This window comes from Lithobates pipiens, unplaced genomic scaffold (assembly GCF_037356315.1).
Source record: "Lithobates pipiens isolate NorthernLeopardFrog02 unplaced genomic scaffold, aLitPip1_a1.2 Scaffold_22, whole genome shotgun sequence".
Classification (NCBI taxonomy): domain Eukaryota; kingdom Metazoa; phylum Chordata; class Amphibia; order Anura; family Ranidae; genus Lithobates; species Lithobates pipiens.
Window position 1 is genome coordinate 57,702,543 of NW_027507784.1, and position 12,241 is coordinate 57,714,783.

A 12,241-nucleotide genomic window follows, 5' to 3' on the forward strand; every position below is an offset into this window, starting at 1 on the left:
ATTTAAAAAAAAAAACTGAAAAAACTCCACCTCCATGGGAGGCTAAAGTGGGCTTCCAGATTCCGATAAGCCCCCCGCCTGCAGACCCTGACAACCACAGCCCAGGGTTGTCAGGAAGAAGCCCTTGTCCCCATCAACATGCTTGTATCAAGTTTAAATGACATGCCAGGAGCAAGTTTAAATGACATTTTTACCTTTAAAGCACTGTTCTACACATCGCACAGATGCGCCACTTTACAGGAAGACTGTAGGGAACCCCCAGGCACGATATTTAAAGGAATATTTCATTTTTCTTTCAATTGGTTTTTATTGAAATTTCAAGATATACAATGAAAACAATTATATTCTATTCTATTAACAAAATAGAATTATGCAAAGGTTATCAATGTGTGATTACACAGCGTACAGATATTTGTGGGTTAGGAACATAAATACATCGGTGAGGAAATAAAGGATGTTACAAGTTTCAACCGCTTAATGATACATCAACGTTATCAATACAAGGGAATTGCCCATTTAATGTATGTGTCCAGTAGACTACCATCAGGGGTGTTAGTTCTAGACATACCAAAATGGACCAGTTTTCCTTTCATAATAGTCTTGCTCCTTGTGTATCAGATACCTGTCTCGTTCCTTACCAATGTGAGCTCTGTCATGTATTTTCCACCTAGAACTAGGGGGAATGTTACCTTCTATAATCGGTAGCCCTCCGTACAAGGTAATAGGAAAGAATGGAAAAAAGAGGAAAGATGGGTTGAGAAGTGAGGGAAGAAGAATAGGTCAGATGAAGAAGATGATGGAAAAAGAGAAGAATAAGATGTCCTACCGGTATGCTGCATTTAACATCTTTTGATCGGGTCCTACGTAGTTGTTAAGGATATGTGCATATAGTCAGCTCACGGTTCCCAGGTGGCCTTGTGAACTGTGTCTTGGAGGATACTGACCATCTTTTTCTGGCCCATGATCCTTGTTATTTTTTGTTTGGCCAGGATACTGGAGACAGTGGGCTGTTTTCATGCTTTTGCTATTGTTGGTTTAGCTCCCAGAAGCATGGAGTGGATGAGGCTCCTCTTACTTTTATTGGTCTTTTCTATTGGGAAGTTGAGCAATGCTATGTGAGGGGACTTAGGAATGGACAGACCAGTGGTCTTTCTAATTATCGTAAAAATTATATTCCAGAACCCTCCTAGCTTTGGACATTCCCACCATATGTGTACCATGGATCTTATATGTGCGCACCCTCTGAAGCATGAGGGAGAGGTTGATGGATACAATTTTGCTAGTCTGGTGGGAACTAGGTACCATTGTGTTAGAACTTTAGGCTCTACCTTCATGTGCATTTTATTATTTCACTTTAAGCATTATTAAAATCACTGCTGCTTAAAAAACAATTGTTTTAAAACCTTTTTTTTTTATTGATACATGTCCCCTAGGGCAGTACCCGGGTCCCCATACACTTTTTATGGCAATAACATGCATATAAGCCTTTAAAATTAGGACTTTTGATTTTTCATGTTTGTGTCCCATAGACTTTAATAAGGTTTGCATGTTCGCTAGAAATTTTTGCCTGTTCGAGGTGTTCTGGTGCAAACCAAACCGGGGGGTTTTCGACACATCCCTACCCATAACCAATGGCTGTCAAAATCCCCAAACAGTGCCTGCAATCTGATTTCATGCAGGTGCTGTTCATCTCAGAATTTTCTGCCCAGCTACTTCACTGAATGTAATTGAGAAATAGAGTTTTGTTGAGCCTGGTGGTGCAAACAGAGCCACTCATGGAACAGATTTTGGCCAATTCAGCAGGAATTAACCAAAATTTGATCAGTTCATGGTCAACTTAAGAAAAACATGAAGGCTTACTGAGGGAGAATTGTTATGAGGAACAAAATATATTTCCTGACAGACTCCATGGCAGCAACGTGTGGGTTAAGTCCCGCCTCCACTACCCATAGGACACTACTCCCATAAATCTTTGCTCCCTGCCCCTGGCCGTGTTCTTTTTTTGTCCTCCTCCGAAGGACCCAGAAGTGGTCTTCCTACCTGAAGATTTATCATCCCCACGATCGAGGTCGGCCGGTCTGCGACTCTGGGTCTGGAAAGTCGCATTACTCCGCTAAGCCCTAGCTATTAGCAGGGTATGGAGTGGGCAGTGGAAGAGGCGCTGTGAAGAAGCCCATGTCCTGGCCACTGGCAGGCAGGCTGCGCATTGGTCGGATAGCCAGCTATTAGCAGGTGACCTGTTTTGCCCCCTGGAAAGTCCGGTGTCATCTTACCTTATCTTCGGCCGAGTGATCGATCGTGGTGGGAGTGGTGAGAGGTTCTAAAAGTTCTTTATGGCAGCAGTTTTTGTATCTTATTATCTGTCTTCGTTTGTTTCTGTTTGTTTGTGTGTGCAGGCATGGCGGCTGGTTCTTCCGCGTTCCAGCCGCCGTTCTACTTCCGGGTTTGCGTTTTCGGCCGTACTGCGCATGCGCGAACGCGGTTGAGATCGAGGCTTGGTTTCGCGCATGCGCGATAGCGGCAAATTGCCGCTATTTCGCGCATGCGCACAGGCACGGCGGTGACATCACAGGGGCGGGCTATTTAAATGTGGAATTTGTCTGCAAGCTTTGGGAATGCTTGCGGGCTGTTGCGGTGACTTCCCCCTGCCTCTGTGTTGCATCCACTGGTAAGTGGCATTCTGGGATAGGGAGGCTATCCCTTCCCTGTCCCTTGCACTGATCCCTTGTCATCTTTTCAGCGCGTATGGATATCGCTGAGGACATGGATTCCTTACCGCCTGCTTGTGGCCAGCCCTCTCATAAAAGGTATTTCTAATGATCACCTGAAGGTCTGGTGGGGGAGGGGTATTTATCTGTTAGCTCTGTCCTGATGTCTTGTCTCTTGTGGTTTCTTGTCTTGTTCCTTTTTCAGCCCTTCCAGGTCAGAACAGCATCGCAGCTCTCATAGAGGGAGTGACTCCTCCAAGTCGCATCACCGGCACTCCTCTTCCAAATCTAAACATTATGGTTCCTCCTCAAGATCAGGACACCGTAGTGAAGAAAGATCGCACTCCTCGAGGACTCAATCTAGTCACTCAGCTAGTGCCTGTTGGGGGTGTAGAGCTCTTGTACCGGCAGGAAAATCTTTATGCGACCCTTGCTACGCCAAGGCTTTCAATGAAAGGGGTGACGCGGATCAACAACTTAAAACCCTGGTGGAAAAAGTTGTTAAGGAGTCCCTCAGAAATATTGAGGGCCAGTCCTATGTTCCCCCGGCAGAGCCGCCACTTTCTCCAGGAAGGGAGACTCAGTTGCAGGATACTTGGGAATCCTCTGCGCATAGCCACCCCTCAGCTGCCATATCTGACAGTGACTCTGATGAAAGTGATCCCTGTGTGGGCTTTGATTTCGCTCTACTGCCTCCTCTGGTCAGAGCTGTTAGAGAGACACTGAACTGGGAAGATTCTGTGGCTGCTCCTTCCAAACAAAGAAAATTCTTTAAGCAATTAAAGAAGGAACGGATTAATTTTCCTTTTATCTCTGAGCTAGGTGAGATTATCACAGATGAATGGGGCAAGGTGGAGAAGAAAAATTCCATGCTATCAAAGGTTTCGAAACTCTATCCTTTCAATGAAGAAGCGGTGAAGCATTTGGAGTCAGCGCCATTAGTAGACGCAGCAGTCATGAGGTTGGTGAAACATGTCACTCTTCCCTTAGAGGATACCGTGTCTTTTAAGGACGTTCTGGACAGACGAATTGATGCTGATTTGAAGAGAGTGTATCTCACAGCAGGAATGGCCTGTAAGCCAGCGCTAGCTCTGGCCGCTATGTCCAAAGCAATGGAGATATGGACAGATAGTGTAGATGAGACACTTAGAAATATCTCTGAAGATACAGCTAAGAGCTCCCCTATCCAAGAGCTTAGGCTGGCCTCCGCCTTTCTTGGGGAGGCCTCTATCGACATTATACGCCTGGTGGCTCGGGTGATGCTTTCTTCTGTTACGGCTAAACGGGCTCTTTGGCTCCGCCCCTGGCTGGCAGACCCAGCCTCTAAACAAGTATGGTGCCGCATCCCCTTTGAAGGGTCCTCCCTTTTCGGCAATAAGTTGGATGAGGCTATTACCCGAGCCACTGGTGGGAAGTCGGGGTTCCTCCCCCAGGACCGGCGTTTGCAAGCCCAGAGAAGGTCTTTTCCAAAGAGACAGTACCAGGAACGAGCCAGGGAAGCTCGCAGTTACAGACCAGGCCGTGAATTTTCCAGGTCCTGGAAATCAAGACAATCCTCTTTCCAAAAATCTACAAAAAGTGATTTGAAGGGAGAGAGGGAACCAACTAAATCCTTTTGAGGTTGGGCCCGCTCAGACAGGGCAGGTGGGGGCTCGTCTTTTCCACTTTCGCCATGTCTGGGCGGCCTCGATCCAAGACTTCTGGACCGTCAAGACCGTCTCCTCAGGTCATGTTTGGACCTTCAAGGAATCTCCCAGACTCAGATGGGTCCCCACCTCTCTCCCGGCCTCAGACGAAAAAAGGCTAATTCTTCTAGCCTACATGGAATCTTTGTTGGCTCAAGGCGCCATTATCCATGTTCCAGTCATTCAGCGAGGCATGGGAATCTACTCTCCTTTGTTTATGGTCCGGAAAAAGAGCGGGGCCTGGAGGCCGGTCATAGATCTAACCCACTTGAACAGTTTTATCAAAAAAGAAAAATTCAAGATGGAGTCTTTATCCACAATTCAACAATCTGTCCAAGCAGGGGATTGGATGGTCTCCATAGACCTCAAGGACGCCTATTTTCATGTCCCAGTTGCAGTAAATTACCAGCAGTATCTCCGCTTCTCCGTGGGCGAAAGCCATTTTCAATTTACTTGCCTTCCCTTTGGGCTATCAACTTCTCCTCGTGTATTTTCAAAAGTATTGTTGGCAGTGGTAGCTCTTCTGAGAACCAAAGGGATTCGTCTACATCACTACCTAGACGACCTTCTGTTGTTGGCTCAAGACAAGGATCAACTTCTGGTACACAGAGAGCAGGTCATCTCCACCCTACAGGAATTCGGGTGGATCTTGAACTTGGAGAAGAGCCAGCTGGTCCCATCTCAGCGGCTGGTGTTCTTAGGGGCCCTATTTAACACTGTCAGAGGCACCATCTCATTACCAGAAGAGAAGTTGTCAGTGGTCAGGGACAGAATCCGTCCAGCCCTCTCTGCCTCTCATCTCCAGGCTCTCCAGTGCCTGAAAATTATAGGCACTATGGTAGCGACAATCCCGATGGTGAGGTGGTCACAGTGGAGGATGAGGCCCTTTCAGAAGGGTTTCCTTCATCAATGGTCAGGCAGCAAAACCCAGCTGATTCGGATTACCTTATCCATGAGGAATTCCCTTCTGTGGTGGCTCCAATGGGAAAATCTCTGCAACTGCCATTCCATTCTCCCCATCTCATGGGTCACCATAACAACAGATGCCAGCAACAGGGGTTGGGGCGCACACTGTCTGGCGGAAGTGGCTCAGGGCACCTGGATTCTCCCCTCCAGAGGGACGGTGTCGAACATCCTGGAGTTAAGGGCAGCTTTTCAAGCTCTGCTAGCCTTTCGGCATCTGATTTCAGGAGCCTCGGTCTCACTCAGGCTAGACAATACCACAGCAGTGGCGTACATAAGAAGGCAAGGGGGTACCCGAAGTCTATCCCTTCTCCAGGAGGTGGAACCGATCATGACCTGGGCTCAGAGGAACCTGAAGGATCTGACAGCATCTTATGTCCCAGGGATTCAGAACGTTCAGGCAGACTTTCTTTCCCGGATACTTCTGGACAACAACGAGTGGTCTCTCCACGAGGAAGTGTTCAACTGGATCCTGACGATGGGGCTCTCCCCAGAAGTCGACCTGTTTGCCTCCCCTTGCAACAAAAAACTAGAGAAGTATTATTCAAGGTACAGGGATCCTCAAGCCTACGGGGTGGATGCCTTGACAGAGAAATGGTGGTTCCACAAGGCCTATGCCTTTCCCCCAACTCCTATTATTCATCAGTTCCTGAGGAGACTCAGGTCAGAGACAGCAGAAGTGATAGCCATAATTCCCTATTGGCCCAACAGACCCTGGTTTCCGCTTCTGATGCTCCTCAGTGTCAGGGATCCAATTCCTTTACCATCCAGGCCAGACCTTCTGTCTCAAGGGTCGAGATTTCATCCTTGCCCGGATCACCTGCGCCTAAAGGCTTGGTTTTTGAAAGGGGACGGTTGAAGGCTTTAGGCTGTCCTGAAGAAGTCATTCCCACTCTTCTTAGTGCTCGAAGAAGCAGTACTAACCGGGTATATGAGAGAATTTGGGCGAAGTTTGCAGATCACTTGTCTTCAAGGTCCAGTTCCTGTAATACCCTGACAGTCCGGGACGTCTTAAGCTTCTTGCAATCAGGATTGGATATCTCCCTTTCGGTTAGTTCTCTCCGGGTCCAGGTTTCAGCAATTTCAGCTTTTTCTGGAGTCGCATGGGCCAATCATCCCTTGGTCCAACAATTCTTCAAAGGAGCAGTCAGGCTTAGGCCACAAAGGAAGCCTAGATTCCCCAAATGGGACCTTCCATTGGTTCTAGATTTCTTCTCTCAACTTGACAGAACGCTCTCAATCAGAGAATTAACCCTTAAAACCTCTTTTCTGGTGGCCATAACTTCGGCGAAGAGAATCTCCGAAATTCAGTCTCTAGGTACAAAGGAACCTTTTCTCACCTTCTTTCCAGATAGGGTGGTCCTAATTCCGATGTTGGGGACAAATCCCAAGGTGACCTCTGTTTTCCATGAAAACCAGGAAATCACTCTTCCTACCTTCAATTCTGCTGGAAGTCAAGATCCACATCCACTCGATTTGGGAGTTACTCTAAAACAATATCTGGATATTACAGCTTCTTTTCGTCAATCTGACTTCCTCTTCGTACTATTCAACGGGAAAAGTAGAGGCGCCAAGGCCTCCGTTAGATCCATCGCTGCTTGGGTGGTTCAGGCAATTCAATGGGCTTATAGAGAGAAGGGCTTGGCTCCTCCTGAGGCGGTTACAGCTCACTCTACCAGAAGTCTCTCAACCTCATGGGCAGCTTCGCGCCACGTTGCACCTGATGTAATCTGCAGAGCGGCCTCCTGGTCTTCTATTCATACTTTCATGTCTCACTATTGTGTTGAGCCAGCTTCCTTATCCTCTGTTGATTTTGGTTTGAAAGTCCTGTCGGCCGACAGTGTTAAATAAATCTTTTGTTCAGCATTTTTGCCCACCCGGGTGTGTTTGGCGAGTTATTTCCCACACGTTGCTGCCATGGAGTCTGTCAGGAAAATTGAAAATTCCTATCAAAATACTTACCGTAATTTTCCTTTCCTGATGGACTCCATGGCAGCAGGAGTTCCCTCCCAAATGGCTGGAGTAGGCTAGTTACCGAACACGGCCAGGGGCAGGGAGCAAAGATTTATGGGAGTAGTGTCCTATGGGTAGTGGAGGCGGGACTTAACCCACACGTTGCTGCCATGGAGTCCATCAGGAAAGGAAAATTACGGTAAGTATTTTGATAGGAATTTTCCATTTTTATATATATTTCAAATAATATTATAACTAGCAACCAGATTGCCATTTTATTTGTTTGAAACTAGGAAAAATATATACAGTAGTTAAAAGCCCAACTAAACATTTACTGTAGTTTAAATCTGCTGAATACATTCCAGGTACATGAAAACAAGTTGTGCAAAGTATTTACAGTTTGTTTTCTTTAGCCACACACACACAGGGTGCTATAGGGAGACAGTTGTCAGCCTATAACAAAATATTCATGGCAAGATCAGCAGGTATTATTTTAATGAAAGATGCAAATTTGAAAATTGTTTTTTAAAATACATTAAAAGAGTAGTATGGCTTTTAATTTTTTTTTTAGGAATCATACTTAGGTGGATGCAGCATCAGTATCTGTCCCCCGCCGCCTCTAACACTGAGAACCTACCGATTAAACGCCGCTGATTGCTCGGTTCCCAGTGCTCCGTGAGCTTACTCACTTGATCGCTGGGCTGTGGAGGGGGTGGGAGCGGCCGGCTCAGGCTCTCAGCAGCGCACTGAGAGGCTGAGCCAGGTGCATGTGGGCAGATCTCGACTTCATTGTCACAATCTTTCCCATGCCTGGACCAGCACTGTGACGTCAGCCAACAGCGGGCTGAAGCCCGCTGTCTGCTGAAAACGGGTCACAGGCGTGCAGAACAAACTACACTGTGATCTATAGGAGAAGTACAGCCAAACAAACTTTTCTTACTGTACTTCTCCTTTAACATATTAAAGCTTAGGTGGGAATTTAGTGATTGGATTTAGAGCTACTGAAAAGGTTTCTCTAGACCCTTATGTTGGCCATAGATGGGTAGCTTTTTTTTTTTTGTTCAGTCAAAGGGCTGACTGACAGATTCCTCAATATACACAAATAAGGTGGGTAAAGCAACCCCCTCCCAGGCCAGGAAATTGTATTTCGAGCGGCATCCAACTTTGTCAGAAAACATTAATTGTCAAAAGTTTTCCAACTTGTCCGTTTGACAATCAACTTCTGTTGAACAGGGATGACCACACACTGGCCGAAATCCAGCCAGTCCCTGCGGAACCAGCCAAATTACGATAAGTCTATGGCTAGCTTTACTTTTTTTGTAGGAAAGACTGCACTTTAGACAGGCAGGTTTCCGTTACATCAGAGGGGAGCGGGGTCACCCATACATCACGGGGAAGCTCGGGTTTCCCCTTGCGTCAGAGGGGGGCGGGGTCAGGTGACGGGTGGTCCTGCCCTCCGCATATAACAAACGTCAGGCCGCCGGAATCCCCGCAGTGTCTCCTCAGTGGAGACAGAAGATGGATGGATTCGCTGTGCTGATTCTGATGAGCCATTGCTGGACCCCGGAGAGATGATCGTCCGTCGTTGGATAGCAAGAGTGGATTACCACCGCTGGAATCTCTTTTTTATTTTATTTTTATTTTTAATAAAGGAATTTTTCAAAAGTGTGTTTTTCTTATTTAACAATTTTTTACACTTTCTTTGTGAAATGGTAGGGGTACTTTTGTACCCCCTTACCATTTCAAACAGGGGGGGCCGGGATCTGGGGGTCCCCTTGTTAAAGGGGGCTTCCAGATTCTGATAAGCCCCCTGCCCACAGACCCCCACAACCACCGGCCAGGGTTGTGGGGATGAGGCCCTTCTCCGCATCAACATGGGGACAAGGTACTTTGAGGGGTCACAGTCCCCCAAAGCATCCTCCCAATGTTGAGGGCATGTGGCCTGGTACGGTTCAGGAGGGAGGGGGGCACTCTCTCGTCCCCCCTCTTTTCCTGCGGCCTGCCAGGTTGCGTGCTCGGATAAAGGGTCTGGTATGGATTTTTAGGGGGACCCCCACGTCAATTTTTTTTTTCATTTGACACGGGGTTCCCCTTAATATCCATACCAGACCTGAAGGGCCTGGTAATTGAATTTGGGGGACCCCCACGCTTTTTTATTTATTTATTTTATCAATGACTTTCAATGAGTGTTCTCTGTATTACGGAGCCGACAATTCATAATAGCTGCGAGTGATTTTAAAGGACTTTTTTTCCTGCATAAATGACACTTTGTGCAGGGACAGTTCTAAGCACCAGAAACATGCGCCCCTTCACAGGCGTACTATAGACACCATCCCCCCCCTTACGAAATTTAAAGGAATATTACACTTTTATTGTTTCACTTTAATCATTATTAAAATCACTGCTCCCGAAAAAACGGCAGTTTTTAAAACTTTTTTTTGCATTGATACATGTCCCCTGGGGCAGGACCCGGGTCCCCAAACACTTTTTAGGACAGTAACTTGCAAATTAGCCTTTAAAATTAGCACTTTAGATTTTGAAAGTTGGAGTCCCATAGACTTTAATAGGATTCTAAAGTTCACACAAAGTATGCTATATACTAGCTCCGTCAAATATTCTTTATACATTTGACAGACACCATAAGCCTTCAAAGACAGATTCGACCGTAATTCATGTGGATTTTCGGACGATTGCAATTTTTGAACGAAAAACGAAATAAATAAAAACGAATTTCGGGAGTAACTAAATAAATAAATTTTTCAGACGAAAACGAAATTCCGAAACGAAATATTTTACTCTGCACATGTCTACTGCACTTCATTTGCTTCACCCACAGGGCTAAGGCACAGTTCTAATATTAAACTGTAATGCTTCATTATTCAAGAAATATGACATCACAAGGGGTTGGGAAACGCACACTATAATCCCCCTAGACCATCCATCATTTAAAGCATAACTATTGAATCCCACTCTCTGGAAGTAAATAAATGGGAAAGAACATTTTATTAGTTTATTATTAGTTAGATAGTCACAATGAATCATTTGTTTATAGCTACCTCCAGAGGAACCACTGAATTATTTTGTGATTTCTCTGCACACCTGAAGATGACACCCCTCACTCACCTAGTACTTACTGACACACCTTGAGAACCCTGAGATGGTTAAGTATAGCCTAAAAGAAGAGAAGATTATTTAGTATACTTATACAAATAATCAATAAGATAATAACATTATTCTGTAGTATTCTGAATAACAATAATTAAGAAAACTGAATTTACCTAGTAATAGTATATAAAGACAGTCCTAACTTGCTATAATAGTCCCCATTTTGTCACACTGGCCAGTGTATTATGAAAAAAACAAAACATTGGCTAGGAAAGTTGGGCCCTTGAAGACATCACAATAGTTCCAAGCAGACAACAGAGTTAAATGTACAATGTTAATCTCTTACCAGACCCAGCGTGCACTCATCTGGGTCTCTGAACAAGTGCTCTGATTTTGTAAAAGTCAAGTTCAAGTCAGACAGGGATAGAAGTTGCTGTGATTTCTCTCTTTCAATCCTGCTGAAACAGTTAATCGTTTCATTCCTTACAAGCAGTAGGGGTTCTCTCTAGTACAGTCTGATCGTATCAGACTAACACATCACACCTCACACCCTCCCAGGGAGAAAGTTCCCAGTCTCTGAGGCAAGGTTCTGTATGATGAGCAGTCTCTTTTCTTCTCTGAAGTCTCACAGATTGTGGCCAGCTATGGCAGGGTTCCATTCAGCCAGCAGCCCAGTCTCAGCCCAGCAACAAAAGATGAAATTTAACAGCAGTTATCAGTTGCATTCCAGGTTACATTAGCACATCCTTGTTTGGAAAAAATGGTTATCTATTTACTAACACCCTTTACAAACCATTTAAAGTGGTTGTAAACCAGAGACATGAAATATGAACAAAGCATATCCCTCTCTAGTGTGTACTTGTCTCAATTAGGAGCACTGAGTGTCATTTCTGTCTGCTGCTTCATTCCTCTGCTATCATGAATCACGCTTGACAAGTTTTTCTGACACCAAGAGAAAAAAGGTGACAGGAGAGGGAGCTCCAGCACACAGCCCATAATTGACAGCCTGAGCTCTGTTCCTGTGTGCTGTGTGAAGGGGGTGTGCCGATACCATGTGACTGCTGTATCCAATCACAGCAGGTCACGTGACAGTTGTAACCAATGAATGGCTTAATTTCAAGCCCTCTATTGTGTACAACTGTGTTGCTAGCTGTGATTGCTCACAGGGATCACATGGTGCAGACTGGGCCAATCACCCCCCATCTGTGCCATATGATCAGCTGTGGCCAATGACAGGTAATCACAACAAAACAAACAATGAATCAAATTAAATCAGTAAAATGCTTGCATATAGTAATGAAATTCATAAAAAAATAAATAATTAACCACTTCCCCCAGAGTAGTACAATGTTACTATGGTAACAGTATATTGCTCTGGAAAAAGTGTGTTAAAAAAAATAAACAATAAAAAAAATTGAAATAAGTTATTAATTTATCAAAAAACTTGCAGTGCCTCTTACTAAACAGCTTGGACTGCCTACTTTACAAAAAGGGGTAATTTGGGGGATATCTGTACTGTCCTGACTTTTTTGGGCCTCAAGAAATGAGTTAGTCCGTCAGTACATCAGAGTTAATAAATTTTCAGATATATACCATAGTTTCTGGAATAACATTCCTACAGACTAAATAATATACACTGATTTGGGTTATTTTCACAAAAGAAATGTAGCAGAATCCATTTTGGCCTAAATTCATAAAGACATTTTATAACAGATACAAAGGAAAACTTTTTTTTTTTCAAAATGTTTCGGTCTTTTTTTCGTGTATTTTGAAAAAAAAAACCTAGTGGTAATTAAATAATAAAAGAAAGCTATATTTGTGTGAACA

The 12,241-nt window shown here is 44.8% G+C and overlaps 1 protein-coding gene across 1 annotated transcript in view; it reads left to right on the plus strand.

Annotated features, from left to right (window-relative positions):
* The window catches only part of CCDC148 (coiled-coil domain containing 148), a 416,154-nt gene that overhangs the window by 212,047 nt on the left and 191,866 nt on the right, over positions 1-12,241 (plus strand). The gene's annotated exons all lie outside the window — the stretch shown is intronic.